Raw genomic sequence first — 11046 nt, forward strand, 5'->3', positions numbered from 1 at the left:
TGGACAACTGAATTTATGTCGTTCTGTTGGTAGAGCATATGCAAAGGGACCAAGATCGATCATGGGCACAGTCAAGATTATTTTTGTATTCCTCTTTCCACTCAGCAGTGAATGGTTAGCTGGGTATGTTAGATCTGTAAGAAGGTACTTTTCAACAGACTAGCATCCTATCCAATGGATAGCAAGAAATTATTATTCTCTGTTTCACGCTATAGGAACTGAGATAAACTTCGGCTCCATGGGCCTACTGGCTCTGAAGGACTACTTCTTCCTGAGAAGATGGATGACAGTCACCGGTTATCAAAACTTTTAAGCAGAAGTCACATTATCAAAAAATGCCATGTGACATCATCAAAGTTGGTTAAGAATGTCAGAATGGCTTCAATTCAGAACTCACCTCATAACGTAACAACCAGAAATGGTTTTGTACACCTTATAATTCACGATAAGTAAAATAAAGGGAAAAATTAAATAAAAAGAATCTCACAGGAAGAAATAACACAACAGTGAATGGAACACACAGGGACACTCAACTGGTTACCCAACATGAAAACAATTCACAACAAAGCAATAGCCAAACAACATACTGGAACACATTGAAACACAACAATAAATACATTCCCACACTGCCCAAACAAATAAGAAGGCCATCATTTTTTTGGGAGTGTCTACGTACACGGTAACCAGGAACCTAGCCCCAGGATCTACGTGTATACGGTAGCTCCGGTAACTGGTTTGTCGCTACAATACAAGCAATGGATGGACCTCGCTCTGTATGTGTGTGCAGACCTGCCAACCTTTCCAGAATGAAAAGTGAATTCTATGATCCTAAAAAGTGTATTTTTTAGCAAAAAAGTGTATTTTGTCCGCATGTGTGGAAAATAAAAGTGCGCAAAACACAAAAATTTATATAAAAGCTATCGTCAAGCCCAAATCAATAATAAACTCCGATCTTCATCATTCAAAAATTCGTTTGCGGCAATCACTAGTAATAACAAAATTATCAGTTAATTGAGAAACTAAAACTTAATGACCATTTTAAATCAGTATAAGGCTCAGAAACTGCAAAATCTAAGGATAATGCTTTCGAAATACTCAAAGAAATGACCAAAAGACCCCAAATATGTTGGTAGTATTGATGCTAGTGCCTGAAGAAGAGGAGGTGGTGGTTGAAGCGATGGTGCTCTAGTGGTGGTAGCGATGGAAGAAGTGATGTGGTGGCGGTGGTTGTTGCAGTGACAATATACTGTGATGGTGGTTGTAACCGTGGTGATGCCATGGTGGTGATGTCATGAGTATGAGATGATGATGGTCCCAAATGAAGTTGTGATGGTGATATACATCTGCCAGCCCAGTAAATCAGTTGAAGGTTTTGAGATAAAATATATTTGTGAGAGTGGTCTTCAATCTAATAGAGATGACAATTTGCAGCAGTGACAAGATAATTTCCATTATGTTATCAAATGATCCATGTCTCTCTCTCCCTTTTTTATAGCATTTACTACTCCTCCTCCTACTACAACTACAACAATTCCTACAACCACTACTAGACTAGTACTATTACTACTACCATTACAACTTCTACTCCTACTACCACTACTACTACCTACTACTACTACTACTACTACTACTACACTACTACTACTACTACTAACTACTACTACTACTACTACATACAAATACTATTACTGTTGGTCAAATGATGGGAAATTCACACATATCACAGACAAGTTAAATACTTCTAGAGGATTCATTTTGAATCATTTTGTTCCTAAAACTGCCCAGTTGGTAATGAAAAAAATCACTCATACAAAATAATAAATCTTTTAAAAAGATCATTAAATTTTTTAAAACAAAATAGAGTAATTTTAGTAGTTATAAAGGGAAATAATCCATTTATGTTTAAGCTTATCAGCAATACAGTTTTTAATTGAAAGCTTCATTGCCAAAGATGTTAGGTAAATTTAATTTTCACTTAAAAGTTTCTATTTAACAAGTGGTAAAAGCTTTAATGTGGCCTGAGGCCATTTAACCCTCTCCTTACTCCTTACCACCATTTGTTACGATGCAACCATCACTTTTCTCATCCAGATTTCATTTCTTTTTGCAATATCTATAAAAACTTGACATTCTGTAGTAGAGTTCATATTGTCGAACAATATTACGTTTACGATGTGCTTGTTTTTCTGTTTTGAGTAAGAAATGTCTGTTTTTGTGTTGGGTGGGTGTAACGTTTTGGGGAAATTCTGAAAATGGCTGGTAAGGAGAGGGCTAAAGTATAAAATAAGCTTAAATGCATAATTCTTTGCAAATCCTCAAAAAGTTATGAGAAAAATATTGGTGAAAACCGGAAACATATAACTAACTGAAATGATAACAATAGTACTAACTATCATTCAGAAACACGGTCAACAATTGATGTATGACATGTTGTCATTTTCAACATCATTCATACTTGAGGAGAAAAAAAAATCAAAATATTACAACAAAAATCATACTAAAGGAATCGTATCCACGTATTTGAGTCCAAAAATCGTACTAAAATACGATTAATCGTACTGGTTAGCAGGTCTCTGTGTGTATGTGATATTTTTTTAATCAAACAATACAATTTAACCCATTAACTCTAAGATTCAACCTGACAAAAACCGACAATGGCATAATATTCATGGGTGGGGTAGTCAAAACTGACCTCAGCAAAATTCAATCGTTGTGAAGGAAATGACAGGCCTGCCACTGTCGCAGGATATTTTCAGCTTTGATTTTTATAGATTTGCCGACAGAAAATAAAATATGTTGTAGAAATTGCGATTTGAATCCTATTTTATTTGCGGATGAAAGTCATTGACATTGCTCTTTGGTAAAAATCTGAAAAAAATTACGACTTTGGTGATGAAAAATGAGTTTGAAAACAATTTTTGTAAACTTTTAAAAATATTATGAATAATTTATAACTCCCTTATTTGTGGGGCGATTTTGTCATTCGTGGTATCAACTTTATTGTAATAAAGAGATAGGAACTTCAGAGTTATTTTTTCTGATGCGAAATTATTACTTTGTAATTTTAGCACTAAGAAAAATAGTTGGTAAATCAATTTGTTACACCTCTTTGATCTACCGCCACCGTCCATTCGTGTAGAATTGTGAATCAAGCGTCTCAAAGTCTTCGACCAATCACAGGCTATCTATCCGGCTGGCCGAAACAAAGACGCCTCTCGCCGTCCATGCATTACGCTATTGTTATGCAAGGAATATAACACCTTTTTGAGTAGGCCTAAAAGCTAAAATCTAAAAGTAAAAAATATAATTCTGAGGAATTTGAAAGTCACATTGTTGAAATCTGCTTGAAAAAAAAACATTGGTCCCTATTTCAGAAAAATCGGCTGAAAACCAATTGTTTTACGAATAAATTTGATTTTTAAAATTGCTTTTGTTTATTTTAGCTTTTTTTAGCAACTTTTTTATTTATCGGCCGATTTTCTTGATTTTTATATCATTCTTTAAAATTCAATGAGACGAGATCAGTAATATAATTTGTTTGTTTCAAATGTAACTAGAACATAGTTTGGCTTTTTTTTTACCTATCAACCGTGCTTGGATAATATATTCAACAACGTGGTGATTGTGACACAACTATGCGATGAGCGTCTTCCAGTGTTTCAGCGATGACTCAATGCAATGTCGACAGCTGTTGACATGTGAGCTGTCAGAACGCCCAATCGTTGAAGGGTCAAGATGCTCAATAGCCAATCGTTCTTCATTCAAAAAACTTTAAAACTCACGAGAACAAAAGTTTGAAATGTGGTGATGGAGTGACCATAGAAAACGAAATTGCGACTGCAGACATCAAAGGGTTGGCTTATATCATCAAAGGATGTCTACATGATTGACATGGCCATATAGGGAACTCATTATCTACTCCCCCAAAATAATCTGAACACTAGAGGGTTAAAGGCGAGATTCAAGGTTACCGTGTACGTAGATCCTGAGGCTAGGTGCCTGGTTAGAAATGAAAATAATGATACCAAAATAGCTGCGATATATTCCTCCTTATAACGAAGTTATGCATCTTTAATTGAACTCCTCTTTCCCAAAAACTTTTAGTAAAAGCGAATGGCAATTTCCAGTCACAACTTTCTTATGGGCGAATTGGGTCAAAATTTGACTCCCACTGCTGCTGCTCACTCAACTGCCTATGGTTTCTGTGTACGTAGACACTCCGAATTTTTTAAGTGAACAAAAGTTATACAGTGGAACTTCTTGATAACGACATGCCACGGGACCGAGTTTTTATGTCGTTATCCGGAGGTGTCATTTAGAGGTTTCCAAGATGGTGGACAAAGTGGGCGTGGTAAGGCCCGCGGGACCAGTTTTTATTAACAATGACAAAAGAAACAAAACATTGTCGTGTATTCCTCTTTGAGGGTTCTTGTGCATGTGTCTGGATGAGACTTTCAGGTGATCTGAACTTGAACTGAGTACACTGATAGTGTGCTCCTAGAATCTACATTTGTTCCCTATTTAAACCATTCCCCTTTGTCTTACTTTTTCTTATGTCATTTCAATTGTAAATCTAGAATGTTTTTTACTCTCCAATTTTCTTCCTTTTTACTGGCGCTGATATGACATAGGTGTGTCACAAAGCGCTGTAAAACCCTTTAAAACTAACAAAAACAGGTAATACGGACGCTGTGAGTTAGATAAAATTCCTCATCCTCTTCCTCCTCTTCCTACTACTACGACTACTACTACTGCTACTGCTACTGCTACTACTACTACTACTACCACCACCACATAATATCACATTTTCCAAGATTTTGTATTTACTTGCTTACACTTACATTTATACCTTGGTTTTTATTAATGCATATCAGCCAAGATTCGTCACAAAACAAAAAAAAGCTGCGTTCTCATTGGTTTCAAAAGCTGCGTTCTCATTGGTTCAAGCAGGAATCGTTTTTATAAACTTTGAGTACTCATACTCTGTATTGGGCCATTCCATGTCAAGTGGACCAAATTTTCAGAAATTGGGAACCACACCCCTTTTGATTTTCCTCAAACTTGGCTCAATTGAAGATACTTAAGAGAAATGAAGAAAACCAAATTTTCAGTTCAGAATATGGATATTTAAATTTTTTACAATTTTTTGAAATTTTGTCTCAAAACGTGTCAAAATCAAATTTGCTTGCGGGTCCATTTTTGAGAGGCTATAACTTTTTTATTAATCAAGTTAACTCTCTCAAATTTGGTAATCCTGTACAACTTTTAGCATAGATTACAATTATTTAAAGGAAAATGAAAATATTTATCAACTTTTGGAGTTATCTGCCCTTGATATGGCTCCCCATGCTGTTCGGCCCAAAAATGAATTTTTTCATTATTTTTTTTCATGACTTTAATCTTTCATTTTTGGTCATTGATGATTTGTATCTCAATAAATTACATATGGTCCAACACAATATAGCAAAAATATGGGTCTGGTATTATAATTTTTCAAACAATAACGCATAGTGTAATGCGACGTGTACCAAAATCGCACATTTTTGTCAACTTCAAGGCTCAAAACGGTCAAAGATGTCGGCTGGGATTTTTTTCAAAATTCGATATATTGTGCAGATACACTATTTCTATAAGCACATGGAAGCTTTCCTTGTATTTTGGGGTGCTTCATGGTAAAAATCACATGCCAAGAATCTAAGTATCTCAACTTTAACTTACAAAGGGGCATAACTCAATAGATTATTTAAACCCCCAAAATCGACTTATATTACACTACACAGATAACAAACAAAGCTTAAAATGTTTGGCTTCTAACAAACTCTTAAAAGCTAATAAATTCAATGCTTTCAGTTTATTTATTTTTGAAAAAAAGTGCGAAATAATGCATAACAGTTCAATAATTGTGGGCTACACACTCATTCAGAAATATTCTGAACTGAAAGTTTGGTTTTCTTCATGTCTCATAAGTATCTTCAATTGAGCCAAGTTTGAGGAAAATCAAAAGGGGTGTGGTTCCCACCCTTGGTCCACTTGACGTGGAATGGCCCTATTTTTAGTATCAGATATCTACAAAAACTGCCGAAAATCCCCAAAATGATGTCGTTATTCGGAGGTTTTATCAAAAAGTGCGTCGTTATTTGGAGGGTTTTTTTTACTGATCTTAAATAGAAAAAAATCGGGACCACCGGTCAATGTGGTTATCAGGAGGTTGTCGCTATTCGGAGGTGTCGTAATCGAGAGGTTCCACTGTAGTTATGATAATGAAGAATGAAAAAGTTGCAAAAGAAAATTTAAACATTTAAATTTTTGAAATAGAGGTTGCATTTTTAGCAAAAAGATTTCTCTTCGAAGAATCCCAAATTTGTCTAATCCATGGGGAGGCCTTCCGAAAGCTCCTACATCCCCAGTATTCTTTTTTATTAATATAATGTTCTAGTAGGGGGTTTGGGAGGGGGGAAACTTTTTTTTTTGGCTGTCATTATCCCCAAACGGTGTCTGGGGATAATGAAACTTCATTATTCCCAGACACATATTTGAAACTCCGCTCTTTTAAACAATTATCCACATTCCAGAATATGGAATGTTCCAAATGCATATATAGAAATAAGGAAAGTTAATAAAATATCTATAAAAACATAAAATTAACCAACATTAAATCGTTGTTCTTACATACACACAATATGCGTCGACTTCGAAGTGGGTGTCATGGCCGAAAGGTTTAGTCGTCTGCCCTGGAAGTTTTACCAGAATCGACGTTGTGGGTTCAAATCCTGGCTCCGCCACTTTTTTTTTTTAATTCCGTCTTCTTTTTACAGAACGTTGCAAGGGATAAATGTCCCATCCATCCTCCCCCCACCTCTTTTTTTTTTTTTTAAACTCTCTCTCTCTCTTGGTTCCTTTCTAGTTTCTAGCAAATTGTCATATTCGTACCCACTCCGATCTCAAAAAGTGTCTAAAAAGAATAAATAATTAAAAAGCAAACAAACAGAAATATTCAGAGCGACCAAATGGTCAGATAGAGGAGAAAAAAACAAACAATAATATTTTTTTATTTTATTTTAAGAAATTCATGCTCAGAAACGGAACAAAAGGCCAAACAAAAAGGAGAAAAGAATAGACTCGCTCAAAAAAAAAAAAAAAAAGAGGTGCGGGGAGGATGGATGGGACATTTATCCCTTGCAACGTTCTGTAAAAAGAAGACGGAATTATTTTTTTTTAAAGTGGCGGAACCAGGATTCGAACCCACAATGTCGATTCTGGTAAAACTTCCAGGGCAGACGACTAAACCATTCGGCCATGACACCCACTTTGAAGTCAACGCATATTGTGTATATATATGTAGTAACAACCGATTTAATGTTGGTTAATTTTATGTTTTTATAGATATTTTATTAACTTTCCTTATTTCTATGTGCATTTTGGAACATTCCATATTCTACAATGTGGATAATTGTTTAAAAGAGCGGAGTTTCAAATATGTGTCTGGGGATAATCACAGCGGTTTTTTTTAAAGTCTCCCCCCTCCCAAACCCCCTATTGAACATTATAAAAACAGTTTTCCCCCTCCCAAACCCCCTACTACTACTACTACTAGAACATTATATAATAAAAAATACTGGGGATGTAGGAGCTTTCAGAAGGCCTCCCTCTGCCTCTAGTTATCTAGAGCGCTAGATAGTTTTAGTTTTATTTTAACTTTGACTTTAAATAAAAAGGAACCGATTAAGATCAAAAGGAAGAGCAAGTAAATGTGGCTCAATGGTGTGGCAACTGATATTGGAAACAAAATAGTTTTTTATAAACTTGATATGATATGATATGATGATATGATATAAGTCCAGATTTATGTAGGCTTTTACAGCCTTTTATCTGCTCTTGTGCATTCGTGAACGTATATAATTCAATCTCTCAAAACTGGGCATGCCACATAGTGGAAGGAGGTGTCTGAATTTAACTCTACAAACAGTATTTTTCTGTTTCAAAATGAGCATCAAGACGGCACTTGAATGCCTGCAATGAAGGGGCGTCGACAACTGTTGCAGGCAGGCGGTTCCATTTGTCGACTACCCTAACTGAGAAAAAGTTCTGCCTAAGGTTTAGAGAACACCTTTCTTTGGAGAGTTTGAATCTGTGTCCTCTGGTGGTGCTGGTGGAATCAAGATTTAGAGGGCTCGTGCTAACATAGTATAAATTATGTGTGTATTTGTACGCTTCAATTAGGTCTCCTCTGTCTCTCCTATACTGCATGCTAGGTATTCTTATCTTTTTCAGTCTTTCTGTGTATTCTAGATCTTTGAATCCCGGACTGACCCGAGTTGCGCGTCTTAGAACACTTTCTATGAGGTCTTTGTTTTTCTGTAGTCGTGGTGCCCATGCTACATTGCCAAATTCCAAGTGGGGACGTACAAGTGCAGTGAACAATTGTCTCATGTTATCTCTATCAAGATGAGTGAACGACCTCCTAATGAGGCCAACGATTCTGTTTGCTTTATTTACTTGGGTTTCTATGTGCTTAGAGAACTTCAGTTCCTGATCTACTAACACACCTAAATCTTTTTCCTCTTCAGTAGGCTGAAGTATGACAGTCTCGCTAGAGTCATGATTTCTCATTGTGTACTGATGGTGCGGGTTTCTATTATATCCCAAGTGCAAGACATGGCACTTGTCTGCATTAAACCTAAGCTGCCATTTATCAGCCCACTGTACCAAGCTGTCAAGATCACTTTGGAGCTGAGTTATGAACTCTTCCTTGTCTACTCTAGAGAACACCTTAGTGTCATCTGCATACATTTGGCACAGAGAGTCCACACCGTCTGGAAGATCGTTAATAAATATTACAAACAAAACTGGACCAAGGCAGCTTCCCTGCGGAACACCACTCGATACTGGTGCCCAGTCCGAAAAACTGCCGTTCACCCTAACACGCTGTCTTCTCCCAATCAGGAAATCTGAGATCCAAGCTAGCAAACATGAACTGATGCCATATGATCCAAGTTTCTTAATAAGGCGTTGATGTGGAACACTGCCAAATGCTTTGGCGAAATCAAGGTACACTGCATCGACAGGTATGCCACTGTCCAAATACCTAGTCCAAGAGTCGAGAGCAGCTAACAAATTAGTGGTACATCATAGTACATGAGCGTTTTGATATAAACTTAATAATAAAAGGCTGCCTCTATTCTCACCCCTCCCCCCCCCCCCCCCCCGGACGATTGGATTACCGAAAAAAACGTCGCCGGCTTTTTGCGATTTGGATTTGATTGATTTTTTTTTTTTTAATTGTGCAACTTGTGCCAAGAAACTTAACAAATTACTGCATTACAACCTTTGAATTAAACATACAACAATTGTGGACTACTTTTTATACTATTATGAAGACTAGCATCCCGGGGGTGAGAATAGTCACTTCGATAATAAAAACCAACATAAATTAGCCGGAAGAACACTCTCCCTTCCAGGTCCAGACTCATCTCGATAAATTATTCGCGTAGATTGCCATTTGAATAATCTACAGTAAAATACCACCACCCCTCTCAAAATATCTAGATTTCGTACACTATTTTGTTAGGCTTGCAACGCTCGCGAGCGTTACTGCCCTAACAAAATAACAAGCCTAATAATTGTAGATGAAAACTACAAGTTAACTGCCCGGTTTGTTGATAAAAAAAAGCGGACGTGCATGAACAGACCATGACGGCGACGGATGGAGTTAAGAGTGCAACAATTTCAATTACTCACTCGAGCTCGATTCTCTATATTAAAAACATGTAACGAGTCTGTACATCAATAAATATTGAGACAAAGGGCTTCGGAAAGGAAAGCTTACCTTACCTGCTTGTTTACGTAGGTTATAAAAACAATAGTTAATCGAAGGTATTAGTATTAGGCTATGCCAACGCCAGACACCGACTGAACGAACTGTCAAATAGAAAGGGGAATAAAAGAGGAAGTAGCAGTCGCGAGTGAACTCCGCCGGTAGGTGTCCAAATAATATAGGGGGTAGAGATGGCGGAGGGGAGCAACGGTGGACGGGAATGCCAAGATGAGATAATTTTTAACTAATGTACAAGTCATAAAATGAATGTGACCCTCCGGCTCGTGATCAGGAAAGATGAGAAAATCGGATTCAAAGTGGAAATGGTCGAAATGATCAAATTTCAGTTGTTGGCAGTTTCAGAAACTACAATCATTTTTCAAATAAAAAAATAATTCAATAGCTATTGGCGATAAGTGACGTGTTCTTATTTTTCAGGTCTGATAACCCAAATTGTTATGCGCTCATTGTTATAATAAAAATACGCAAAATATTGTCCTATACAACAATATTAAAGCAAGCCCATAATTACACTCAGATATCAAACTTGCAAAATACACGTCGCCGATAACTTGTAATTCCAAGTTGTTAGGTCGCAGGGTTAGTTAAGTCCGGCGGGAAGTACTTTGCTAGCGTCCGATCGAAGAGGATGACAGGTTTGTTTTTAATGCCCGCCAATTCTATAGAAACTAGGATAAACTTCCTACGTCTCGGTTATAGACGATTATAGTAACGACCAACTAAATAATAGCCTTTGATCACGCTTAGTGGATATTGCGCTAAAAGCTCAAGTTATATGAGTTGGGTTTTTTTTTTTCTCTCTAAACCTCCGTCAAATGACTGTCACTTGTTACTCAGTGTAACATCTTCCCGCCCATGACCCCAGAGAGCATCTCTTCAAAAATGGATTGACTTCCCTATCTAAGAGGTAAAGATGATCTTGTTATTAGAAGGTATTGGCAATTTGGAGAGTATGCGGCTAGAGCCGCTTTTGAAATTTAAAAAGAGGTGAAATTTAAGCCTAAGCTTCAAATGTAAAAAATAAAATGCAATTCCAGAACAAGTCTCTCACCATTAACTGTTCGGCAAAACATACAAAAGCAATGCGATAACCGATCGCATATCGATTTTTAAAAAGATTTTGAGATACGTTTATATAAAGTTGACTGGAGAGAAATACTTAAGTCTGGCTTGTTTCCAATCATTTGTTTTGTTTTGTACAATTTCTAACG

The 11046-nt window shown here is 36.7% G+C and overlaps 1 protein-coding gene across 4 annotated transcripts in view; it reads right to left on the reverse strand.

Moving 5' to 3' along the window:
• Positions 1-9981, reverse strand: part of LOC144976424 (calcyphosin-like protein) — a 37386-nt gene extending 27405 nt beyond the window's left edge. Inside the window, exon 1 of one of the 4 annotated variants that reach the window (XM_078920733.1) lies at positions 9832-9981. The gene's annotated coding sequence lies outside the window, so the exon portion shown is untranslated. Of the gene's footprint in view, positions 1-9826 lie in introns of all 4 variants that reach the window. The other 3 variants (XM_078920716.1, XM_078920721.1, XM_078920727.1) reach the window with 3 other exon arrangements.
• Between the last annotated feature and the right edge of the window lie 1065 nt (positions 9982-11046).

The sequence above is a fragment of the Berghia stephanieae genome, chromosome 1, assembly GCF_034508935.2.
Source record: "Berghia stephanieae isolate SIO BIC M18660-M18661 chromosome 1, UCSD_Bste_1.3, whole genome shotgun sequence".
Classification (NCBI taxonomy): Eukaryota; Metazoa; Mollusca; class Gastropoda; order Nudibranchia; family Aeolidiidae; genus Berghia; species Berghia stephanieae.